The sequence below is a fragment of the Triticum dicoccoides genome, chromosome 4B, assembly GCF_002162155.2.
Source record: "Triticum dicoccoides isolate Atlit2015 ecotype Zavitan chromosome 4B, WEW_v2.0, whole genome shotgun sequence".
In the NCBI taxonomy this organism is placed as follows: Eukaryota; Viridiplantae; Streptophyta; class Magnoliopsida; order Poales; family Poaceae; genus Triticum; species Triticum dicoccoides.
In genome coordinates, this window is record NC_041387.1 from 465,847,859 (window position 1) to 465,859,177 (window position 11,319).

The window sequence follows — 11,319 nt, forward strand, 5'->3', positions numbered from 1 at the left end:
GCTCGCCCCGGCCGCCATGTCCACACACACACACACACACACACACACACACACACACACACTACAAACACACACTACACACACACACATTAGTTTGTTTGTTATAAATTTTTCTGTTTTTTAGTTATAGAAATGTTAAAAATTATTCTGTTTTTTAGTTATATAAATATTAGAAATGTTAGTTATATAGAAATGTTATAAATGTTTTCTGTTTTTTAGTTGTAGAAATATTTATAGAAATGTTAGCAATTTTTCTGTTTTTTAGTTATATAAATATTAGAATTGTTATGGAAATGTTAGTTATATAATCAGGAAATTTTAGAATTAGTTTTAGTTAGATGAATTAGATTAATGTCAAATTGTTAGAATTTGCATATATATAGAATTTTAGTTATCACAATCCAATCATTTAAAAAATGTTACTTTTTGCGGGCATATAGTATTTGTTCTAGATGATATGCCCGGCCCGCATCCTCGCCGTCGACCCGTTCGCAATGAGGTCCTGCTTCAGGGGACCCATGTCTGGGACTGGGCTCCGCCGGGCTGGCACTGGGAGGTGCTACCTGGAGGGGCGCGCCGCTTGGTGAGGAACCCGACCTCGGGTCCCGTCGTCGACCCTGATCTTCTTTCGTGGCGTTCGCGTGGGCCACATTCGGTGCAGAGGCAGCCACCCCCGCCAGAGGTGGTGCGTCGCCATGTCAGGGAGGAAGATGAGCACGTCCATCGCTACATGGCTGCTATGGACGACGTCAGGTTCTCCACTACTTCGCAGATTCTTTGGGCAGATGATCGGAGATATGATCCTGTGATGGTTCCTTCTCTTTGGGTGTGCACCGCCCGCGCCCTAGGAACCGCGAGTGGCGCCCTAGATTCTTCTGTAGTACTCGATCTTTATTAGGTACCTAGCCAGTGATGTATTCGATATATAATATTCGAGATGATGTATTCAAGATTATATATATTAAGACGATGATGTATTCGAGATTATATATTCGAGACGATGTATTCGAGATTCAGTTTTTCCTTATTGATTAATTGCATCCATGCATTGTAATTTGAATACTAAATTGTTTTATATTTCTTCTGTATTAATTAGTAAAGTAAAAGCTATGGTGGACAATACCGGCAGAGAGAGAGAAGAGGAATTGTTCGACATCATACGCAGCCCTCACAGGCTAGATGATCTGAATGAAGATGACGGCTCCCAATATCTGAACAATACCGGAGAGGGTGATGAAAAGATATTCGATCTCGATGACCGAGCTGATGAAGTCATGAACTATGATTATGATGACACAGACAATGTTTGTGATGACACAGACAATGCTGATCTTCAAATAACAAAGACTACCGGCGAGGTATATTTATATAAGCATGCATCCTGGTGATCATCACATGTTTTTTTATTGAAGATATATTAACTGAAAGATCGTGGATGTCGCCTAGAGGGGGGGGGGCGTGAATAGGCGCTTTAAAATAATTACGGTTTAGGCTTGAACAAATGCGGAATAAACCTAGCAGTTAATTTGTCAAGCACAAAACCTACAACAACAAGGCTCACCTATGTGCACCAACAACTTATGCTAAGCAAGATAAGCAACTATGTGATAGCAAGATATATGACAAAGAACAATATGAAAAAGAACAAAGTAAAGTGCATAAGTAAAGGGGCTCGGGTAAGAGATAACCGAGGCACGCGGAGACGATGATGTATCCCGAAGTTCACACCCTTGCGGATGCTAATCTCCGTTTGGAGCGGTGTGGAGGCACATATGCTCCCCAAGAAGCCACTAGGGCCACCATAATCTCCTCACACCCTCGCACAATGCAAGATGCCATGATTCCACTAAGGGACCCTTGAGGGCGGTCACCGAACCCGTACAAATGGCGACCCTTGGAGGCGGTCACCGAACCCGACAAATTGCTCGGGGCGATCTCCACAACCTAATTGGAGACCTCGATGCTTGCCCGGAGCTTTACACCACAATGATTGAGCTCCGAACACCACCAACCGTCTTGGGCACCAAGGCACCCAAGAGGAACAAGCTCTAGGGTGCCCAAACACCCAAGAGTAATAAGCTTCTCAAACTTCACTTCCACGTATCACCGTGGAGAACTCAAACTGATGCACCAAATGCAATGGCAAGGGCACACGGAGTGCCCAAATCCTTCTCTCCCAAATCCCACCAAAGCAACTAATGCTAGGGGGGAAAATGAGAGGAAGAAAGAAAGAAGAACACGAAGAACTCCACGATCTAGATCCAAGGGGTTCCCCTAACTTAGAGGAGAAAGTGATTGGTGGAAACGTGGATCTAGATCTCCTCTCTCTTTTCCCTCAAGAACTAGCAAGAATCATTGGAGGGATTGAGAGTTAGCAAGCTCGAAGAAGGTCAACAATGGGGTAAGAACACGAGCTCAAAGGATTAGTCTCAATGGGAAGAAGACCCCCTTTTATATGTGGGGAGAAAAACCGACCGTTATCCCCTCACTCAGCCCGCACGACGCGGTACTACCGCAGGGAGCTGCGGTACTACCGCGGTTGGCTGCGGTACTACCGTTGCAGGTTGCGGTACTACCGCATGTGCAGCTCTGGCCAGATGAAGGCCTGTTGCACAGGGCAACGAGCGGTAGAACCGCCGGAGCGGTACTACCGCGCGCCCCTACGGTACTACCGTAAGGCAGGCAACACTAGGCGCAGAGAAAGCACGGACGTAAAAAATTACTTCCGTACCTACTTCCGCTGAGGGAGGACCTGCGCAAAACTCCGGCACGGTACTACGGCACACGAGGAGCGGTACTACCGCGTAGGGCGCGGATGTAAAAAATTACATCCGCCCCTACTTCCGCTCATGGTGCTAAGCCTGGCCAGAGCCCACGGTAGTACCGCGCTCGCGGCGCGGTACTACCGCGTAGGGCGTTTATGTAAAAAATTACATCCGCCCCTACTACCGCTCGAGCAGTTGCGCCTGGCCGGAGGCCACGGTACTACCGCTCCCACAGAGCGGCACTACCGCAAGTGCCTGCGGTACTACCGCTCCGGAGAGCAGTACTACCGCATGCCCCAGATCAGCAACACTAGGAGTCCTTCATTTTGCAGAGAAGACAACAGAGGGTAACAATAAAAACAGAACTGCCATAACTTCTGCAAATGAGCTCCGAATTGAGCAAAATCAAGCTTGTTGGATACAAGAAAACGAGTAGCATCAACTCAAGCTTGTTGGTTATAGGAAGGAGAGGCAGGGGAGGTAGGCCTAACAAGAGAGGAGAGAAACCTCCAACATGGAAGAACCGGCAGAACCTCCAACATCGAAAACATCATAGAAGATGCATGTGAACTCCGTTTTCGATGAACTCGAGCTTGTCATGAAAATGGCCAAAAGCTCCAAATCTCACAAGGAGAAGAACCAAACAAGAACCAATGAAGATGATGCAAGGATGCAATGGTTTGGGCTCTCTACGAACGATACGATCAAGCAACTCATCGAGAGCCCCCCTTGATAGTACGGCAGTCGATCCTATAACCCGGTCTCCCACAACTACCATGAGACCGGTAAAATAGAAAACCTATCAAGGGCAAACCTTTGCCTTGCACAAAGTCCACTTGAGCTAGATGATGACGATCTACTCCTCCTCAAGATGGACCACCTTTCTTGATTGCATTGGCTCGATGAAGACTAGTTGATTGCTCCCCCATACTCCACTATGGGCGAGCCACTCTTCCGCTCATCTTCACAAGTCCATTGTCACCACAATGGACGGCAAGCTTCAAGCACTTGATCTCTTCGTGATACATCACTTGAACTTGCACACCGTAACCTAACCCCACAAAGAACTCTCACGAAGACCATGGGTTAGCATACAAAGCGTAATGGACAATGCTTACCATACCATGGGATCACTTGATCCCTCGGTACATCTTGTGCGCTTTGTGTGTTGAATCTTTCCAACTCTCTTCATTTGGATGATGTCTTGAAGGTGGACATGAATGATCACACAATGTTATTCCTCAAGACATGCTTGCAATAAGCTCAACACTCACATGACCAATCTTTGGATAATTCCTTAATAGCACCTTGGTCAACTCATAAACTCCTTGAAACCAACACATGGACTTCAAGAAAAGCCTATGGACAAAACCTTCAAATATAACTCAAGGCAACCATTAGTCCATAGAGATTGTCATCAATTACCAAAACCAAACATGGGGGCACCGCATGTTCTTTCATTAACGAATCGATCTTTCTTCTTTCAGCCCTCTGGATCGAGCAAATCTGCTTCTACAGACAGCAAGACAAAGCGAGGCCCGGGCAAATTGTTGAAGGATGGTGTAAAGTACCACATCTAATCCACCAAACTTAGTGGCGAACCCCTCACGCCTAAGAACGTTGCGGACAAGTGGACTCGTCAGTGCGGAGTTCTTGTGAAGGACAAACTCCCGATCTCCATTCAAGAATGGAAAGAGCCAAAGACTAAACATCCAGGTGTTACTTGGGTCGACGACAGAGCCAAAAAAGACCTAGTGAAATCTCTGATGGAACATTTCACCTTACCAGATCATTTCACTGAAGCAGATGTGGAGAAAGTCAAGGCCGCTGCTCTTAAGAAGATGGCAATTGCATTCAACACCCACAAGAAAACTGTATGGGCCAACTACCTCGCTAATGAAAGGAAGACTCCGGATTTCAAGGGAACACTAGAGAAGCAAAGAGAACACTAGGACGATTTCGTGACCTTCAAGGATTCAGAATTTTCTAAGGAACGGTCGATGAAAAACAAGGCAAATGCCGCAAGAAAGACGCAGTTCCATAGGCTGGGTCCAGGTGGCTACGCAGTGGGATTGCCTAAGTGGGATAAGTCTGAGCAAGAGATGGAGGGTGCAGGGGTCACTCCGATTACTAGGAGCTGGCCCCCCAGGTGCAGAACTTGGTTCTATGTGCATGGGGGGGCGTTGGACCCAAAGACAGGCCTGGTTTCGAAGAAGGCAAGTCTAGAAGGAGCCGAACAAAAGATACTTGACGCAATAGAAGAAGCTCGAGCGGGGTGTTCACGCCCAATAGAGAGAACGACGAGCTTACGCGCGCCCTGGGAAATCCTGAACACCCGGGAAGAACACAAGGCATGGGCGTTATTCCCTGGTATGAGGGCTTTTCGGACTGGATTGACGACTACAGGCCCCGTGCAAGAAAGAAGATGGAGGAGGAGAAGAAGAGGAAGTTGGAGGAGGAGCAGAGGAGGCAGGACACAAAACGCCTTCAAGGCCTAGAAGCAAGGCACGCGGACCTGGCATTCAAATTCTAGCAGCAGCAGCAGCAGCAGATCGACTCACTTAGCCAGGAAAGGGGGTCTCAACAGCGGCAGCAGCAAGCAGATGATCGTCCAGCATTGGATAGCACGATCCCATCCATGCCGACAAGCAGCGTTGGTTCTGCCCCGGGCGACACACTGCTGGATACATACCCTGTGGATGACATCATAGAGAACACTAACTGTGAGCTACACTCCAAAATGAAGAACATATCCATGAAGGTGGCGGACGGCGTTGCTTTTCCAGTTACCCCCGAAGCAACCTACCATTGCATCCCGATTCAAGAGGGCTATGCTCGTGTCATGGTTGATGAAGTGGTGGACCCATATTTGGGGCTAACGCTTGACATTCCTAGAGGTGAAGACGAGCGCACACTGGGAGAGGCCATACATCGTATCATCCTATGGAGAAAGGATTGCATCATCTTTTGAAGTCCACCGACACCGCGTCATCTGCCGACTCCTCCTCGAAGTCCGCCACCAAGTCAGCAGACTCCCGCTCCTCCAAGTCCACGAACGCGTGAGACAACTCCTCCTCGAAGTCCGCCACCTCCTCCAAGTCCCCGAACGCGTGAGCTGACTCCTCCGGTTTCAAGTCCGGCACAGCGTCATGCCACTTCTCTAGTTTCAAGTCCGACACCGTGTCAGGCCACACATCGTCAGGCCACTTCTCCTGGTCCAACTCCACGTCAGCCGTTTCCGCCGTCTCAGCAATCGCAGAAGAGACATGCCACAGCTTTGGTGCGTAGCGGTATGAGTCGAGGTAGTTCAGGAAGTACATGCGGAGACAAGCGATATAAATATGGTCCAATCCTCGCACCTCTTCCCCAGAGGCCTTACGACATGACTAAGGAGCAAAACACAGTCATAGTGCAAGCCCAAGTGGACGCCCATTTTGGACCGAAACCGGCACCGCCGCCAAACGAGAAAGTGCCTGAGAAAGTAATTGACCACTTCATTCGTATGGCTAGAGAACTAGCTCCCAAGCCTGTTGACTCGGACTATGAGCACCAAATCAGGAAACTACATCGAGAACGGCTAAAGAAGGAAGCGAGCTCGAGCTCGAGCCAACAAGCAGCTGGCAAAAAATGCGGGAAAACCATTCCCTAGTTGGGAGAACAGGCGGCGCAAGCAATCCCCCCGCTTGTTGTGCCAACAACACATGACAGGAGTAGTACACGCGCCAAATATTATTGTGGGCAAACCGTTAGCGTTCCCCAGCATGGCGATGTGGTAATAACGGAGGATCATATAATGTAGGCTCAAATTCTCAATATCTCTGTTGGACAACTCCTCGAAATTGAGCCCATGCCTACGCTTAGAGAATCGGAAATAGCATGGAAATATGTCCGAGGCCAACCTTTGGTCCATCCAGACAAGGTCAAGAACCTCCCAACGAGAATGTATCAATTGCATCAATGGTACATGAACATTACCAAGATTTCCAATCGAGAGTCCCTCATGGTGAATGTCAAGCATGAGCATTATTACCATGAGAAAGCTCTGACCATTGAGTATCCAGAACTATTTCAGTTATTCAATCAAGACGCACTCAACAAGTCTATCGTCAGTTGCTATTGTCTGTAAGTGATTTCTTTCTATAACTTAAGTCTCAAGCTAGTTATGTAGTGATAATTTTGATCAATCATTACATGTAATTATCCTCACTATATTCTTTTTCTGTGGTATTATATGCAGGATGAAGATGTATGAAATGAAAAAAGCTGGACGCTATGGCGTTGGGTTCATTGACCCAAATACCATTAATGAGGACATATGGAAGATTGAATGTTGTCAAGCTGATGTAGAGGAAAGCATGCTAGAGTTCTTGAAGCGCCTCAATAGCAATGAAGATATACTACTTCCTTACAACTTCCTATGAGTCACACTGTCTTGTACTACAAATTCTGTTTTTATTTACTAGCTAGCTAGATGTTAATAATTAAGTGTATACGGTTTATGGTAGTTGATTAATTTTATGCACATGCCCGCTTAATTAAGACATGCAAACGTGTGCGTATGCAGTTGGCACTGGGTCTTGTTAGACATTAAAGTTGACGAAGGAAAAGTTGAATTACTGGACTCACTAACTAAAGAAGATAAAGACTTCACCATCGTGAAGGGGATAGTCAACAGGTAATTTCAATCATTATTAACTATATCTCGGCCTATTAATTATTAGTTTGTCATTTCCTGATATGAACTATTTAATAACCCCTTTATTAATTTTCTTTGCCGGCGGGCAGGGCATGGGCAAAGTTCATCAAGGTGACTCCAGGCAAGTGGGCAAAAAAGTTGTTTTGGCATCGACCAAAGGTAAGTAATTAAGTAGTACTAGCTAGCTACCATCTCTTTAATTCTTGTTTCAATATCATTAATTAATTATCATGCTTGATTAATCATTATCTGATTCAATTCCATTCTCGTAAAGGCCATGAAGCATCTGCCGGGGAATAATCTGTGTGCATTCTATGTTTGCGAGAACATTCGCATGGCGACGTGCGAAAGGAGTAGATCTGATAGACAGGACTGGGTACGTTTGTCAGAACACTATTCACACCATTATCGATATCTAGTCACACAACTAACACACATGCATATTGATCTCCTTCTTAACAGTTCAGAGAGGTGCGGGATAAGCTCCTACCATCAGACCGCGTACTAGCACTTCAAGAGGAAATAGCCGGATTTTTGCTTGACCAGGTCATAGATCCCAAAGGAGAATACTATTACCCGCTACCACCCCCATGAACCACTTGTCATCGTGCTCCGGAGGCACCAAAGGCAACATATGTAGGAGAAATTGTATATGTATATACATGTGTATGTGTGAATAATTAATGGTGTTGGTTGTGAGACATTCGATGATATATATATATATATACGGTTCTACGTACGAGAAAATCTATTTATATATATGCATAACGTGTACAATTTGTAGTATCCTGAAATACCAGCAAACAAAAAAAATTGAAGGGAAAATAAAGCCAACCCCTCCCCCAAACATTTAGTACCGGTTGGTGTTACTAACCGGTACTAAAGCCCTACGCGCACACGGGCCTGGCTCGTGCCACGTGGTGTCACTTTAGCGCCGGTTCGTGATGAACCGGTACTAAAGGGGGGGGCTTTAGTTCCCACTCTTTAGTGTCGGTTGGCGAACCGGCACTAAAGGCCGTTACGAACCGGCACTAAAGGCCGGTTCTTCACTAGTGGCTCGGTCAGAGCTGAAGACGAAGCTATGGTGGATCCGCTGATGAACGGAGACAGGGGGAAGATGTGCTGGGTAGAAGGAGAGCTCCGGGTGCTGAAGAGAAGGAGGGAGGGGCTCAGCAGTGAGTGAATTTAGGCAGAGGAGTCCGGTGGCCGTGGCGTCCATGGACGTCGAGGAGGGGCTCTAGCGATGTACTGAGGATTCGGGGTGGCTTCTGGGAGTGAGAGGGACTTGCTGGTGCGGTCGAGGGAGCTTGGGGTGGGCTTAAATAGGCGCGAAGCAAGGAGGTCGAGTTGGCGTCGTCGCGGATGCTTGTCCATCGCTGCGGACGCGTGGGCGGATGAACGAGCTTGGAGATAGGTGACATGGGAGACACATGGGAGAGCTCACGGGGCGGAGGAGCCAAGAGACACGGGGAGGAATAAGACGGCGACAAACATAGACAAGCGGGGCACTGTGCCCCCGTGGGCGCGCGGCGGCTAGCGTCGGCGAGGAAGCTGCCGGAGGGGGAGAGAGGTCCAGGGGACGGCGACGATTAGGAGAAGACACTAGAGAAGGTCACGCGTGCAAAGACGACGAGAGGCCAAGAGGCTAGAGACAAACAAAGTGTTGGACGCGTTCCCGACCTATAGAGCGCATGCACAGGCAGAATCCAATGGGTCACCACGTGACATGGCACACACATGAGGCAATGGGATGGAAAACTTTGTCTGGAGTCAAGTCCTTGCTCCCGTAGATAGCCTAGAAGTGAAATATCTATATAAGGAGCCAGGAAGAGGTGTGAGGCTTCGAGTAAAGTTTACTGCATCAAATTTGGTCATGTTAGTGTGATCAACAGAGGGATGCTAAGAGTCAAATGAGATGTCTGGGATGATTAATTAAGGAAGGACTATGATCCTAGAGGTTTTGAGGGAAAATGGACCAAGAATGAGTATAGTTGCTTTGTAAGTGCATACTTGGTCCAGAAAAGGGATTTGGATGATGCACTCACATAGAGAAGCAACTTGGGCTCAAATTTGGTAAGGCAGGGTTATTCCGCCATATGAAGATGTTGTAAAAATTTCATACCAAATGGACTTGCCAAAATGGTACTTGCTTTACAAACATCCCCACTGATCAGAAACTTTGCAATAATTTTGGTGGAAAAATGGCTTAAGGGAATGATCCCAAATTTGGTGGGGAGATGTTATTTGGGTAGGAGCATGATATGGTAATTTATTAGAATTAATGAAGCAATATAAGTTATACTTGCTTCACAACCTGAAAATATTGCCAGAAGCAAAGATTAGGTCCTATGCTCACATAGATGATTGGATGAGGCTGACAATTGGAGGAGGGAAATGATATGAGAACATGAAGAGGCATGCGAAATTTCAAATCTTTGGATACTCCTAGCTAGTACCTCCTTCACAATGGCTTCTGTCTGACAGAAACTTTGAAAATTCACTAAGGAAGATTGGCTAGGCAAATGAAGTTGAATTTTGGCACGAGGCAAATATTTGGACATGAAAGAATTCCCAAAAAGTTTGGGAGCAAACAAGATAAGATGAATAGCACTTCCTTCACAAAATGCCATTCAGGATAGAATAGAAGAATGAATATTGGGGAATTATTTTTGAACTGGCCAAGGAAATATTTTGACATATTTGAGCAAGATATGACCCAAACAATTTATGAGAATTATTTGGGAATTTTTGGAGGGACAGAAATATAGGTTGCTTCACAACCTAGGGCAAATGAGGTTATTCCTTTAATGAAAAAGGAATATTTCCCCAAGAAAAGAATATTGGGATTTGGGCTAGGATGGAAATGACATGATCTTGGGATGAGTTTGAGGATGATGAGTCACTTGGGAGAAGAAATGACGATGATTTCCCAGGTGACAAGGCCACATAACCACTCCAAAAAGAAAAACAGAGCAGAAAATCAAATAAAGCAAAGGAAAAAAGAAAAGGGCCAAAAGCTACGTTGTTACACATGTTTGTCCAAAATCTTCGGGCGAACAGTTTTTCACTTTGGCTATAAATACCCTTTCCCTTCCACTTACCTCATTTACTCTGCTCGACCTCGTCTCTCCTCGCTCGAGCTCTGACCTAGTGTCACCGCTACACTTCATCGTCGCCAGTGAGGAACAGCTTCACTGCCTCGACCTCGTCCCCGTCGTACTCGCACCAGACGCAGAAATCCTCACTCCGCCTCCGCCGTAGCAATCTCCCGGCGCCAAGTTAGGGCGTGGGAGATCTGGACGGACGAACTTCCAAGTTCTAGCTCCCAGTTCGTCATGTTCTTCATCAAGGGTAATTAAAATCTGATTTTACTGCCCTACTTTGATTCTTATGATTTTCACAAAATCCTCAAAAGGTGTTTATTCTCCAACAATCAACTCCTTATACACCGCAATGCTTCCTTTCCTTGATTTATTTCTCTAAGCTAAGGTTTTCCTCAAGATTCCTCAATTTTGTGGATTTTCAAATATGTACAACTCTGGAACTTGAGTCAAGAACGCTCAGTGAAATTCCCCAAGACATCTATGTTCAAATCCGTCAACTAGGTACATTTTGAAAAGTTTCTGAGAATGCATATGACCTCTTAAAATTCTTCGCACCTATACTCTGTTCACAGGTACAAAATGTCTGCTGATGAATCTCTAGGTTCCAATCAACTTAACTCATTTGTAGCATTCCTCGAAGAAAAATTGCATACTTCCTCAGAATCTTCCAAAGTTCAAGCTCCTCAGGTGAGGAAAATGGTAGATGGGAAAATACCTCAAAAAGGAGGAAAGAGGCCAGAACCAAATACAACAT